The sequence below is a fragment of the Salvelinus namaycush genome, chromosome 33 (genome assembly GCF_016432855.1).
Source record: "Salvelinus namaycush isolate Seneca chromosome 33, SaNama_1.0, whole genome shotgun sequence".
Lineage (NCBI taxonomy): Eukaryota > Metazoa > Chordata > Actinopteri > Salmoniformes > Salmonidae > Salvelinus > Salvelinus namaycush.
In genome coordinates this window covers 14,259,796-14,276,075 of record NC_052339.1, presented here as the reverse complement: position 1 = coordinate 14,276,075, position 16,280 = coordinate 14,259,796, and positions in this window count along the sequence as shown.

The window sequence follows — 16,280 nt, the reverse complement described above, 5'->3', positions numbered from 1 at the left end:
GATCAAAAGAGCTAATTTATTCAAAATGCCATGTCTAGTCCCAGTATCGCATTGTAAAAAGAGTAGACTCTCTGTCAGGTCAGTGTGGCACACCAAAAGGTCAGTGACCCTTAAGATGATAGGATCCGGTCTCAGCTTGCTCCTTATCTACACCTATATGGATATCGGTTGTATTGCCCCAACATTTATGTAAAGGAACCTAACCAGTAACCACTGCTCCATAGCGGTCTCTGCCCTCGCTACCCGGCTCTGCTCCTCTCTCCTGTCAACTGGTCATTGCCGCCACTATGTAGCTGTGGTGTGATGTCGCTGCCCTGTGACGCGCTAGGCGACATGTCCGCCTTGCTAATAGCTTTGTGATGGCCTCACATCGCTGTCGCTGAGCTCCCTGCCTGACTGGAAATGCACTGACCCCAGTCTGCAGCCCTGTCCGTCCGTCTGTCCACAGCCCTGCGCTGTGTCGCCCTGCTCTGCCTGCTTGGCCCCGCTAGTCCCCCGGTAGGGGAGTGCGTAAACAGTAATTGCTACATAAATTATGTGACACTTGGTGTCAGCGGTTTCTGACTGACTTCCAGTCAGCACGCTTATGTGTTGTTAGTATAGTTGGATACTAAAAAGAAAATGCTCAGTTAGAAATCTATTATTTTCTATGGTCAGAAAAAAACATTTAGGGGAAGGCCAATAATATAGTTTTTGTGTATAGAGTATATAGAATATTTTTTTGATTATACCATGCTTGTGCTAAGTGGATTGAATATTATGATTTTACATAAGAGCAACACAAAACATTACACAATCCCTGATGCAACATGTAGAATTAAATATATTTCATCCAGGTGTTGAATTTAATTTATACATTGTAGTAGTCTGGGCTATTTGTCACTGAGAGCGTGTCACATTTTCACAAAGATGGCAAATTGTATTAGTCTTTTGTGGTAGAGACTGCACCAGTCCCGAGGGACTACAGACTAAATCACTGTGGTGTGATTAATTAAAGCAGTGAAAAATACACAGCATGTCTAAGAAACTGCTGCTTACAGTAATGATGGAGTATACTGCTCTAAGGATCTCGATAGGCTATCCTCAGAGGCTGATAAATGAAGCACAACTAAATGTATTTCACACAATGCACAGTTAAAAAGAGTATAGATAGACAGACAATGTCTGTGGACAGTGTGTATAGTACAATAATCATACACATTACTAAATGACATACAAATCAAAAAGGCATTTGGTGTACGCTTGTGAGAGCATAATGTTGATAGCACTCAGATACATAAATTGCAGAAGATCAAATTCATATTACATTGAAAATAATTCATGTTCATTATTTCCAATTGTGCATTACATTTCCAGGAATGTTTCAGTACTGTAGGTCAATATAATAGGTGATATGGTGAGTAAATGATGTTTCTATATTATACTACTGACCCACTCTCCGAGGGTGTACAAAACACAACTCACACATGCATATAATACAACTTGTACATGTGTGAAATAGGACAAATATGAGCACCCACCAATAGATGGTGTAGATATATATATATATATTTACTTTTACGACTAACCTATTTTCTGTGACTACTGCCTAAAATATTGTGGGAATGGGGTTTTACCGATGCATTTTACAACAATTACTGTTCTGCCCTCAAAGAACAATCACACAGATTATATAAAAAATGTTTTAATGAAATCAGGGAAAAAATCTGCTTACATCCTTTTGAATACACACAGAGATTTTAAACCATAGTCCATCTCGAAATAATCTGGAGCATTTGTGAGGGATTAACTCTCAAACGCCATGTCCAGATAATCCCAAAACACTGCTGCCTGTTTTTGCCTTTTTGCCAAGAGGACTATAAAAAGAATTGTCTGTGCTCTCCAGATGATGAATGTGTATTAGAATAACACACAAAGTATTAAAGTCTCAAATCCATTATCAGTGAAGAAATAACCCACAGCTATAACCATCTGCTGAAGCGTATCGCTTTGTGTAATTAATGGTGGTTAGATAGTCCTGACTGAAAGGGCATTGTCTCTTGGACAAAAAAGATGGCTGTCAACACAATATACAGGCTACACCACTACAGTATTGGACATCTACTTTACGTCTATAGTTTATCCCCCCCACACAGGCTTCCATTGGCATAACATGTACAGTCTATTCTCAGTGTTGGTAATGGTGACATTAATGTTGTATTACATTCTACTTGCTAAGGGAGTCTATCATGTTGGCCACAAGTTTCCTCAGAGAGAACGAGAGAGATAGCTCTAGTTCATTTGCAACCTGCCCCTAATGTCCCTTGCTATCAGACTGAATCAGTACAGGCTGATAAATTAGCCATTTAGAAACTCATAGTGAAGGACTGTGAACTAATGTGCACGTCATTGTGTGGTATTCATATGCAATGCTTAATGTTGTGTAACCAATTCTGTCATTTCCATTATGTAAATACATTTGCCTCAGCACTATATTTTATGTATTGTCTTTCTTGTCTCAATTACTTGGGCTATTAATATCCGAGGTTTATGGAAATGGTGTTCCGGCGTGGTCTGTTTGTAGTTTGATGACAAAGTGCAAACTGTTCATGAAATCTCATTATGATTTCAATTGGTGTCACAAACTTGAACATGCTTTGAGCATTCATCCACACTCTATAGCTCGGGATGCAATACGCAGACACCTCACTCTGAATATACTGTAAGAACAATACTAAAACGACATTTCATTGCCATGACTAAGGTGTGTTACAATATTCATAAATACATATTTCCGACAAGGTGTACATGAAGAAATGTTACATTTTCACCACAAACCTCAGATGTGCACCATTAGCCTACACTGCATAGTGGCAACACTTAGAGGCACTGTAGGAAAAATGTCCCTATTTCAGACATACTCACAATTCACCAGATATTTATTTAATCACCTTAGATGAAAATGACTACTCAGAAATCAAAGCACACACTAGCAAATCCATACAGTCCCCTGTTACTGTCAGTGGGTGTGATAAAGGTGAGGGTCCTACCATGCTAACCTAACAGGGGGAAAGAGACTGTGTAGTCCCCTAACACCAGCTCCTATGTCTATACAAAAAGCACATTCTTTATTTTCCACTGACTAAAGTAATGACTAACTCATTGTCCAACTCATGCACACCATTCAATCTTATTTACTTACACTTTATATTTTATTCCAGAATTATTTCCCTGATGTTTATCATTTCTTGGTAAACAAGCCATCTGGTCAGTGTTGTGCATTATAATGCTATTTATCTGCTGTGTCTTGGATGTGTCCCTGACCCCTCTAACTGAGCAATGACTCATCTGTAACCTTCTGTCAGCATTTCCAAGTCCCTGACACACAGGCTTGTTTTTACAGGCCTCCGTGTCATTTAACTCCTTATCACCATATAGCACAGTTATGATGAGAAGTGAATAGTTGAATTTGAATACTCATTCAAACTAAAAGCCACTTTAAGACTGATGATTTTAATATTTCACATGTCTGACGGCTGACGTGTGTATGCTTCATGGCCCTAGGGGATTTGTTCACTATTTAAAGTCAACATGTGAAATATGTATATTAATGCACATATTTTGACAATAATAGGGTAAATGTGTTGTAGCCTAACAGTAGTTCACAGTTAGAAACGTTTTGAATCACACTTCAGAAATAAACATAAACTATCACACAGGGGCGCCACGCACCCCAAAAAATCTGACGGGGCACAAAGTAATTGAGGATAGCTGGGGGGTGGTCCGAAGGGGGGCTAGACCCCCCCCATCCATAAATTGGAGAATTTAGAATTTTTCAAACAAGCTAACTACTCTAACTTGATTGATAAACTAAAATGGCTTCTTGGTAGCTAGCTGAGGAACGCTCAACTCTGTTCTCTTATACCGAGGTGGAGTTGAATATCGATAAGTGGTCACACGATTTGCTAGCAACAACATTGAGTCACCATCAGTCAATACCACCTCGATATAAGAAAACAGAGTTAAGCGTTCCTCAGCTACTTGGTAGCTAGTTATGAGGTTAGGCGATTTGGAACCTATCTGGGTTAGCTAAAGCCAACTTCATTAAATTGCTAAGTGGCTAGTAGTATTACAGAGAAGAAAAATTTATAATTGTAAAAATTATTATAATGTAAATATTAATAATACCCCTGTGCCCCCTATTGGCAAGATGTCTCTCCTAACACACATGATGCTACTACATTCCAAGGTGCTGGGTGATAGGCTGCATAATATTGCATAAGGCTAGGATGCATAATTTATGTTTGAATTAAATGTATAAAGATAAGAAAAATAAGCAAACATGTTACTAAAATCTGTTTAAAAGGGTCACTCAAGTGAATTTAGGATATGTCACTGTCAAACGCGTATTACAATCTATGGTCTGGGCTATACGGCATAATTGGAGTCAGACCTCAAATGCATGTTTATTTAGTCATTCTTGTGCATATCCAAGCCATATCCTACTCATGAGTGTAGAATGCATTAATTATTCATCAAAGGGCAATAGGACTACAGCGTGTGTTGAATTTAAACGTGTTAAACACTTTGGATTAGGCTACTGTGTAGACTATAGGCCTAGCTAGGCACAAGTTACACAAAGTGGATAAAATATAGCAAAATATGGCTACTGAAGTGTCTGTCATAATATGGGCTATATTATCCTGAGGTTCTTTTTCTTTTTGGGAGGTCATTAGGGTAATGTGGCAACTTAAAAACCGGTACATGGATGCGCTGATGTCACGCGCTCTTTGTTGAAGCATGGCAGAGAAAGCTCTCCAAACGTTTTCCTTGTGAAACGAATCCCAATACCTATATGCTACCATTAAAACATAATCCATGGCGTTTTAATGACTCAAAGCAAACAACATTGTTTGAATGAAGCTAAAACTTCAACTTTGATTGGTGACTATGCGTCATGATGGGACTGGTGATATGTTCTGCTTTGTGTGCACAAAAAAAGGAAATACTTCAATTATTACACATGTTTAGGCTAATATTTGAAATGTCTAGGGATATAATTTTTTTCTAGTACCTAAACCTCGTGCGCTACGCAGTATAATGTTGTCATTGGTCTCCGCTACAGACTCCAAGGTGCGCGCGACCTCTGCGTTTGACACGCCGTAAAAATAAAACATAAAAATGCATATAAAAGTTTTTACCTTTTCTCTTTGACCTTCTTCTCCTCCTCCTTTTGAACTTGCATTTGACTTGACTGCTCGGAGTTCCCGAGGTGCGGGTGTTGTTTTCAAGAACTGATGCCATGTAGTGACAGTGGAGAAACGCGCGAAATAACTTGTTCTGCTTCTTCTTAGCAGTTCGTCATATAAAACAGTCCTTGGTGACGGTGTGGATGATTTCAGACTTCTCTTTATTCCCTTGCCGAACTCTTCTTACCAGGGAGTGCGTGCGTCTCGCTGCTAGAGCTCTGTGAGCACAATTACTCCTCCAACTCCTGCAAACCTCTGTCTCGAGAGCGACGGTTGTATTTTCTGGACTGCGCGAGAGCTCACACTGGTGTGATGCCGCCTCCCCTCGCGCAGGTTGTGTGTAAAGCGACGTCTAGTTTTCTGCACCTCTGCGAATTTTGCCAGCAGCCACTTTGAATCCAATCATGCAGGAAGCCTATCTATTTGCTACCGCAAATTCTAATTAGACCCAATCATGACTGTCTCCTTGCTGTGACATCACGAGTAGCTCCGCCACCAACCGCCTGCACAGAGCACGCACCCATTCTTTCCTTCCCTCACTGTCTTGCAAACTCAGCGCCCATTCGGGCTGAGTGATTTGGGTGATGCCTTTCTCGTCCCACAGGACAAGACATGACAGAGAGGTAAAGATCTGCCTGTGACAGACAGGGTTCTTCGTGGTTCGTTTTCACTGTGTGTCTCCTTACATTATTGTCTGTTTGTGTCCATATTGTGCCATGTAGGATTATTGGGATTCTGAGGGGATTATGATTATTATGTTTTTTCAAGAAACTCTCTTGCTCTCTCTCCCTTTCGTTCTTTACCAAAGTGTAGGTTCTGTAACATCTGGGGTTTTGAGGATTTGAGGATGATACATGCAGTAGGATGCATAATGTGGAATTCCTTGACTTTGACCCTAAAAATGTTAGGGACATGTATTGAAACTAAATCAATATTATTATTATGCAATGTTTCTTTTTTATAATGTATACAGTCTCAAGAGGCATCAATTAAGCAATAAGGCAGGAGGGGGGTGTGGTATATGGCCAATATACCACCGCTAAGGGCTGTGGTATACCCAACGAAGAGTACCTGGATACAGCCCTTAGCCATGGTATATTGGCCATATACCACAACCCCCGTGCCTTATTGCTATTATAAACTGGTTACTCAACGTAATTAGAGCAGTAACAATACATTTTTTGTCAAACCCGTGGTATACGGTCTATACACGTCAGCCAATGAGCATTCAGCGCTCGAACCACCCAGTTTATAAGAGACATTATATAATTGTATATATTATTAACATACAGCATTATCCAGTTCAAGACAGCGAAATATTCTTACCATTTTGTAACATACTTATATCATACATGGAGTGGGACAAGATAATATACAATGACTGCATGTTATTCTGTGTAAACAATTATTACTATATATGAGGGCTTGACAGATTCCTTTCTTTGTTTTGTTTACTCACACACTTGAGACTGTATAGTCAGTGCATAGGCCAACGTAACGCCATTTCATTTGTTCTCTGTGTTCTATTTAGGCCGAGAGGAGAGAACAGCAGACGTTATATGACTTTCCACTTGAGAGGTAAAAGTGTTCTGAGTTCTGACAGGTTATTGCCACTGAAAAGTTTGAAGAATATGACATTTTGGCATTTTGTGTTAAAGCACAGTGTTGAGTCTTTCAGAAAGCATTATGTGCTTTCTCTAGCTGGCGGACATTTTGATTCCCCTAGCCCTCAGTGCTCTGTGCTCTCTGCAAGGCCAGCTGTATGGTGAAGGTGCTGTGGTGCCAAAAACAGTCACTATCATACAAAAATCACACAATTCTAACTGCAAGCAAGAGCACAATAACTCAGACTGTGTAAAAAAAGAAAAAAGAGTAAAAATACTGTAGCACTACCAACTGTTTCACAATACTGTATTACAATATCCACTACATAATTACTTTTTACAAATATGTTTAATTAACATGGGAATTAAACTAAAATAAAAACAAAACAAATATAACCTAAAATCAGAACCTAAAAAACCTTGTGAAAATCAGTGATCCAAAACATAAAGCAAACCACCAATCACATTGCCTAATAATAATGCTGATGTTTTCCTGAGAGAAAAAAAAACAAACACTCAAAACATACATCAAGCAGCATCAGGAAGGTTTAACCTTCCTACTCCAATTTATTTCAGTTCTGACATTAAAAAAAAGCCCTGCATTTTCAGAAACCTGACATGTTTGCTGATGTCAGTCGGAAGGAAAAGTCACTTTGAGATTCTTTTGTAATGGCGAGCAGGACTAGGGAGGCTGGAAACATTTCCTGGATGCCGGGGGGGGGGGGGGGGGGGTGGTGCTGCGCTGCGTAGCGTAGCATTCTCAGGTCTGTCCGATGGGACACAGCCTGCCCCGAGGACACCCACAAATATCCATGTAAATTGCAGTTTAAGAGAAATCAATGGAAGTGACAAGTTGCCAATGCCACTATCTGGGGACGTACTGAAGGTGTGTGGGGTTGAACCATTCACAGATAACACTGAGGAGGGGAAATTTACAGCGGTGAGGCTGCAGAGGCTATACGCTGTTTAGGAAGTCTATGGAGCGCTATGGAGTCCTGTGGCTGATTCCAGGTCAGTTCTTACCCAGATCCAAAGGGTCGCTACACTAGACTCCATACTGCACATTTTCTGTGTTAGAACTGCATCACTGAAAGACCAAAATTCCTCCTATTTCACTTGTTTCCTGTATTAAAGGTTTCTCTCCATTTCCCAAGTAGCATGTGATTGATGTGCATCTGTTGTGTGACTCCAAAACGTTATATACTTCCAGGGCTCTCCAGCTAGTCAGCCTGTAATAGAGTTCTCTATACTGACCTCTGTCCATAGCACTGACCTCTGTCCATGGTACTGACCTCTCTCCATGGTGCTGACCTCTCTCCATGGTACTGACCTCTCTCCATGGTGCTGACCTCTCTCCATGGTGCTGACCTCTCTCCATGGTACTGACCTCTCTCCATGGTGCTGACCTCTCTCCATGGTGCTGACCTCTCTCCATGGTACTGACCCCTCTCCATGGTACTGATCTCGCTCCATGGTACTGACCTCTCTCCATGGTACTGACCTCTCTCCATGGCACTGACCTCTCTCCATGGTGCTGATCTCTCTTCATGGTACTGACCTCTCTCCATGGCACTGACCTCTCTCCATGTGCTGACCTCTCTCCGTGGTACTGACCTCTCTCCGTGGGACTGACCTCTCTCCATGGTGCCGACCTCTCTCCATGGTACTGACCTCTCTCCATGGTACTGACCTCTCTCCATGGTGCTGACCTCTCTCCATGGTGCTGACCTCTCTCCATGGTGCTGACCTCTCTCCATGGTGCTGACCTCTCTCCATGGTGCTGATCTCTCTCCATGGTGCTGACCTCTCTCCATGGTGCTGACCTCTCTCCATGGTGCTGACCTCTCTCCATGGTGCTGACCTCTCTCCATGGTGCTGACCTCTCTCCATGGCACTGACCTCTCTCCATGGTGCTGACCTCTCTCCATGGTACTGACCTCTCTCCATGGTGCTGACCTCTCTCCATGGTGCTGACCTCTCTCCATGGTACTGACCTCTCTCCATGGTGCTGATCTCTCTCCATGGTGCTGATCTCTCTCCATGGTGCTGACCTCTTTCCATGGTGCTGAACTCTATATGGCGCACCCAAACAGAAAAGGAAAATTCTAGATGTAAAACAACAGAAAACCTGTTTCATCCCCATGCTTACTCGACCCATTTCTTACTCTAAATTCAGGGAGGAAAATACAACCTTTTTTAATGTAGCTGTTGTATTGTGCACAAAGCTATATAAGTCATAAACGCATGCTATGTGTAGTAACCACATTCATACATACTGCATGTATTGAACAGCATGATCTTGTTCCAATATGTAAGTGGTATTACTAGTATTCTTATTATCCCTCATGAGTACTACTATAATTTAATATATCAACTTAAATTGGGCATCAAATTTGATGTGATTCATTAGCAATCATTATGTATGTAATATTGTAATTTGATCTTACTCAGCACACCCTTAGGCTAAGCTGTTAATTGTATAATAGTGTCTCAATATGGACAGTCAGGAATAGAGGGAGCTAGTTGCCTCCCATGGAGATGGAGTAGTCTATGTCTCCATAGCAATAGATTAATTCATCATATCACACCACACCACATGTGCCACGCATCAAATTAACACCACTCCTCTTCAAACAGGTTTCTGCTTGAAACTGATAACAAGCAAGTGCCATAATTAAGCACCTTTTTACCTCTAACATCATCACCTCAATACACTTACGATCATGTCAGCATCACTGTCAGCATCATCTGACTCCATAAGGCTACATTTACACAGGCAGCCCAATTCTGATCTTTTGCCAACAATTCAGCAAAATATTAGAATATATCAGCTGCCTGTATAACCCCAGCCTTAGAAACGTACTTCCTTACTCTCCAAGGTTATAATTTCCCTGGATGTGTCAGAAATAGGAATCAGAAGTAATGCACTATTATGGAATAGGGTGCCATTTCAGACGTAGACCCTTGCTGTTTTCCTCCTCTGTTATGAAGCTCTACTCCACCCACAGGTCAGGGCTGTGGAGTTGGAGGACAGGGTTGGGTCTGGAGTCCGGAGCCCCGTTCCTTCTTCTCTGTTCTATGCGGATATTGGGTGCGTCCCAAATGGAACCCTTTAACTATATAGTGCACTACTTTTGAACAAGGCCAATTGGAGTCTGTTCAAAGGTAGTGCACTAAAATAGGGGATAGGGAACCATTTGGGAGACAGATATTGACTTTAAGCTTTGTGGGAGGGATTAGGTTCTGCTGTGGCCTTATCTGGCGCTCAGGCTCCTCACACGGGGCTCCTAGGGAGCTTCAGATCTGCCTTCATCTCCCCTCCACAGACATTTCACTCCTACCGCCGCTCCCTAATCCAGAAGACTGCCTCCTCCTTTCCCTCCTTTCTCTTTCCTCTCCTTTCCTTCCTCTCTCTTTCCTCTCCTTTCCCTCCTCCTCTCCCTCCACTACTCCACTACTCCTCCTCTCCCTCCTTCTTCCACTGCCTTCTCACCCTCCTCTTCCTCCTCTCTCTCTTCTCCTTTCCCACCCCCCCACCCTCCACTACTCCTCCTCCTCTCACTCCTCTTCCTCCTCTCCCTTCCCCCTCCTCTCCTCTCCTTACCCTACCTCCTCTCCTTACCCTACCTCCTCTCCTTACCCTACCTCCTCTCCCTCCCCTCATTTCCCCCCTCCCTCCTCTAATTTCCTCCTTCTCTTTCTCCACTACTCCTCCCCTCCCTCCTGTCCTTCCTCTACTCATTGTATATTTTCTAATCATGACAAGAGGTTGGGAATGTGTAGTTGTGTACCTACACTGTGGTTAGCCACAGGGTTTACAGTGCATTCGTAAAGTATTTGTGACCTCTTGACTTTTTCCGCATTTTGTTACGTTACAGCCTTATTCTAAAATTGATTGAATTGTTTTTTTCCCCTCATCAATCTACCCAAAAATACCCCATAATGACAAAGCAAAAACTGTTTTTTAGACAACAACAAAATATATATATATATGATATATCACATTTACATAAGTATTCAGACCCTTTACTAAGTACTTTGTTGAAGCACATTTGGCAGTGATTACAGCTTCGAGACTTCTTGGGTATGACGCTACAAGCTTGGCACAGCTGTATTTGGGGTGTTTCTCCCATTCTTCTCTGCATATCAGGGATCAAGGTAAGACCCAGATGCAGACTGTCGAAGTAACACTGTTTATTGTAGCAACAGGGGCAAGCAAAGGCATGTCAAGGGGTCGAAAATCCAGGGAAGGCAACTGTACAGGACGGCAGGTAGACTCAGGTCAGGGACAGGCAGGTTTCAGTAATCCAGAGGTGGAGCAAAAGTACAGGATGGCAGGCAGGCTCAGGGTCAGGCAGAGAGGTCAGGTGGGCAGGTACAGGGTCAGGACAGGCAAAGGTCAAAACCGGGAGGACTAGCAAAGAGAGGCTGGGAAACGATTGGAGCTGACTGGAAAAACGCAGGTAAGCTTGAACAAACAAGACGAACTGGCAACAAACAGACAGAGAAGACAGGTATGAATACACAGGGGATAATTGGGAAGATGAGCGACACCTAGAGGGGGTGGAGACAAGCACAAGGACAGGTGAAACAGATCAGGGTGTGACACTGCAGATCCTCAAGCTCTGTCAGGTTGGATGGGGAGCGTTGCAGCACAGCTATTTTCAGGTCTCTCCAGAAATGTTAGATCGGGTTCGAGTCCCTGCTCTGGCTGGGCCACTCAAGGACATTCAGAGACTTTTCCAGAAGCCACTCCTGCATTGTCTTGGCTGTGTGCTTACGGTCGTTGTTCTGTTGGAAGGTGAACCTTCGCCCCAGTCTGAGGTCCCGAGCTCTCTGGAGCAGGTTTTCATCAAGGATCTCTCTGTACTTGGCTCCGTTCATATTTCCCTCGATCCTGACTAGTCTCCCAGTCCCTGCTGCTGAAAAACATCCCCACAGCATGATGCTGTCACCACCATGCTTCACCATAGGGATGGTGCCAGGTTTCCTCCAGACATGACGCTTGGCATTCAGGCCAAAGAGTTCAATCTTGGTTTCATCAGACTAGAGAATCTTGCTTCTCATGTTCTGAGTCCTTTTGGTGGCTTTTGGCACATTCCAAGCGGGCTGTCATGTGCCTTTTACTGAGGAATGGCTTCCGTTTTGCCACTCTACCATAAAGGCCTGATTGGTGGAGTGCTGCAGAGATGGTTGTTCTTCTGGAAGGTTCTCCCATCTCCACAGAGGAACTCTGGAACTCTGTCAAAGTGACCATCGTGGTCTTGGTCACCTCCCTGACCAAGGCCCTTCTCCCCCGATTGCTCAGTTTGACTGGGCTGCCAGCTCTAGGAAGAGCCTTGGTGGTTCCAAACTTCTTCCATTTAAGAATGCTGGAGGTCACTGTGTTCTTGGGGACCTTCAATTCTGCAAAAAAAATGTTGGTACCCTTCCCCGGGTCTATGCCTCGACACAATCCTGTCTTGGATCTCCACAGACAATTCCTTCGACCTCATTCTGTAACGTCTGCTTCCAACTCACACTCTCAAACACGTAGATCCCCTGAACGCAGCTCACTTTCCAGCCCACTTTCCAGCTCACACTCTCAAACACATACATACATCCTTATATAGACAGGTGTGTGCCTTTCCAAATCATGTTAATATCAATTGATTTACCACATGTGGACTCCACATGTGGACACATGTGGATTTACCACAAGTTGCAGAAACATCTCAAGGATGATCAATGGAAACAGGATGCACCTGAGCTCAATTTCGAGTCTCATAGCAAAGGGTCTGAATACTTCGGTAATATGTTTTTTCTGTTTTTTCTGTGTAATAAATTTGCAAACATTTCTTAAAACCTGTTTTCGCTTAGTCATTATGGGGTATTGTGTGTTGATGAAGAGGGAGAAAAATATTTTATCCATTTTAGCATAAGGCTTTAACGTAACAAAATATGGAAAAAGTTGCACTGTATATGTATTTTCTATATAGTGCACATTTTATGTTGGTATCTAACAGAATCCCTCGCATAAGAGATCAGAACCTCAAGGGTCTCTTCCTGGACAAATAAAGGTTAAAAAAATAATCATCTGTACAATCTAGGAAGTGCAGTTCACCTGCTTTTGAAGTATGATATCTCTTCTGAATGACTTAATTCTTTTCACAACACCATTCCTCATTTATCACATTATAGGTCTTTGAAATGAGTGTCTGTCTAGCGTGTGGCGGTCTTGGCTGACCCCAGCATTTGGAAGGCACAGTTAAAGACATTAGTGAAAGCACTGGAATAGCCCTTTTTGGCTCCACCATTCATGGTGGATATGGTTGTACTGTCATAAATAAGAGTGGAAGAAAAAACAATTAACTCTTTATGTCAGCAAGGCTTAAGGGCATTGCAGAATCATTCTGGTTATGAATACAGCGGATTGAGGAAGTGGGAGTGGATCCAGAATTACATATTGTAGTGTTTGCACTGATGTTTACACTAGAAATGACATGCAGTGAATGTAATATGATACATGTAACTGCTTCACGTTGTTGCTTCTTCACTGGATGAAACAGAAAAGCTGATTTGGACTACCCAGTAATATTTCGTATTTCTAAATAGCATTGCAAATTAGTTTGAATTGTACAACATTTCCCTGAACAAGAAATCTGGGATTCCTCCAAACAGGATTTCTGGAAAACCAGGGAAGGTCTCTAGGTGTAGCAGGTAAGGCGGAGTCAGGCGCAGGACACAGAGATGAGTTATACACGTAACTTTACTCAAAACAACAAATATTCCAAGAAGGAAAAAATTATCAAGTTCACAAATACAGACTAACTTACAATGAACAAACACACACAAAATCATGGGGGAACCAGAGGGTAAAATAAGGAACATATAATTATGGGAATGGAAACCAGGTATGTACAATGAAGACAAAACAAATGGAAAATTAAAAGTGGATCGGTGGCGGCTAGAAAACCGGTGACATCGACCGCCGAACGCCGCCCGAACAAGGAGAGGGACCAACTTCAGGGGAAGTCGTGCCAAATTTTAGGAAAAGTTACTGCATTTTTGCAACCCTATTCCTGAATATGCAAACCCTGCAGAATCTGTGACTTTCAGTATAGTACAAAAAAGTAATTATTTTATAATGTAACACTGGTTTTGGTACGAACACTACAATAACTATGATAGGATCAGAAGGCGTTTTAATTGATGATTCAAGGTTGATTGTCAGGAAAATGTTATTAACATATTCATTTTCAAAAAATCCTATAATATTCTGGTGTTCTACGTAGCCTTCGAATATTAACTGGTTTATTTAAATCAAACAGGCAGCCTGAATAGGAACTAACATTATTGCCCTTAATGTCACATAACATTATCTACACCGTAGTTCCACACAATGGCTCCATTGTGTCCTTTACTGAGTGGGGCTTATCAGGGAAAGACAGGGAAGGAGAAAATGGTAAAAAGAGGAGAAAATATAAATGAGGTCTCTATTTACCTACTGAAGGAGAGAGTTCTATAGAGTCTGCAACTTCAGGGCACTGAGTAACTTACCTATCCTTAACTAACTACTTGTGTTACGTTTCCAGGCTTTTGCCCTTTTGTTGGTGTTTGGTAGGTGTGTTACAGGCAGATATAGAACTAAATCTGTTGTTACAGTGAGAGGGAGGTGAGTAGAGTAGAGCAGGTCCTGGGGTAAGGCTGTTTGTTGTGCCAGTACTGATCAGCTCCTTGGCTGCAGGTGAACTATACAGCTGCATTTGGATTACATTGCTCTACTCAACTCTACTCATTCATGTCAGGTACAGTGTGAGAGAGTAGAGAGCACTCACCCTGACTGGGGTTCAGAACAGATGATTCACACACTCCGGTGGAATATTGGATGAAGGAAGGGGAGAAGCTGTAAGAAGTGAGTGGTATGGAGTCTCCCTGATTGTTCTTTGTATGGTTAGAAGCCAGTTGAGCTAGCATTGTAACTATAACATTAATAACTTCTCAGCGAACTGGGAACATTCCCAGAACATTAGCTTAGATTAGATTCCCAATAAGATCTAGTTAGGGTTTTATCTAACCTTAGGATGATAACATCCCAAAAACATTCAGAGAATGTTCAGAGAATGTTTTTTATAAAATCTATTTATCAACAATGTTTTAGATGAAATATCCTTGGAATGTTCTCCGAACATTCACTAAAATGTGCACAACTTCTGTAACAGCCACCAGAGCTGGATTAAGAAATCACAGGCCCACCACACACACACACATTTCCCGACACACCATCATTTTCTGTAAACAAATGCGTGCACCAAGATGCAATTTGATGCGTGGTAAATTTACTGTTGAAGGAAAAGCCCCTTTATAAAAAAGCCATTATAACATTGGTGATGCAGCATAGGCTACAGATGAGCATCGGTGTTTTTAGGACTTCCACACATGGGGAACATTTGTAACCAGGGTCCGGCATTTTCTTTGCCCTTTAAAAACACTTTTCATGCAATTTTACGTAATTTACATGAAAGAAGACATTAGCTGAATCTTTTTTAATACCACACTAATGACCGAAATCAGTGGCTACTCTGACACTGACAAACTGAGATCAATCTGGTCTTGAATTCAAACAAACAATAGCCCAGGCCAATGAAGCGACACACATAATGTAAATATTGTATGTACAGTACCAGTCAAATGTTTGGACACACCTACTCATAGGCTATTGTCAAGACTAGTGCATTGGCCAGTTGTAAGGGGTGCGTAAGGGGTAGTTGTAAGGGGTGCGTACTGGCGGCAGAGAAGTCAGGCGCAGGAGAGCAAAAACTGTGTTACAACGGCGCAGTTTAATAATAAAAATCACTGTAAACAGAACAATCAATACAATGGGTACAAAAACCTGTCGCACACCCCCGAAATAACGTGCACAAGCACTTACAATAAACAATTCCAGACAAGGACATGGGGGGAACAGAGGGTTAAATACACAACATGTAATGATGGAATTGAAACCAGGTGTGTGGGAAGACAAGACAAAACAAATGGAAAATTTGTTCGGTGGAAGTCGTGACAGTAGTAGCCTATGGCTTCATCTTCATCATTAGGTGAGTCAGTGTGTGTCACTGGAAACGTTATTTAGTTGCCTACTGTAGCCTATACTATATATACATACAGTACCAGTCAAAAGTTTGGACACACCTACTCATTCCAGAGTTTTATTTTTTCAACATTGTAGAATAATAGTTAAGACATCAAAACCATGAAATAACACATTTGGAGTCATGTAGTAACCAAAAAAGTGTTAAACAAATAAAAATACATTTTGTGTTTGAGATTCTTCAAAGTAGCCACCCTTTGCCTTGATAACAGCTTTGCACACTCTATTTGTTACTACAAATAATCCATGATATGGGGATAACGGATCATTCTCCTGTATCATGCTTAATTACACCAACAGAAAATATTTCTTGGCCCA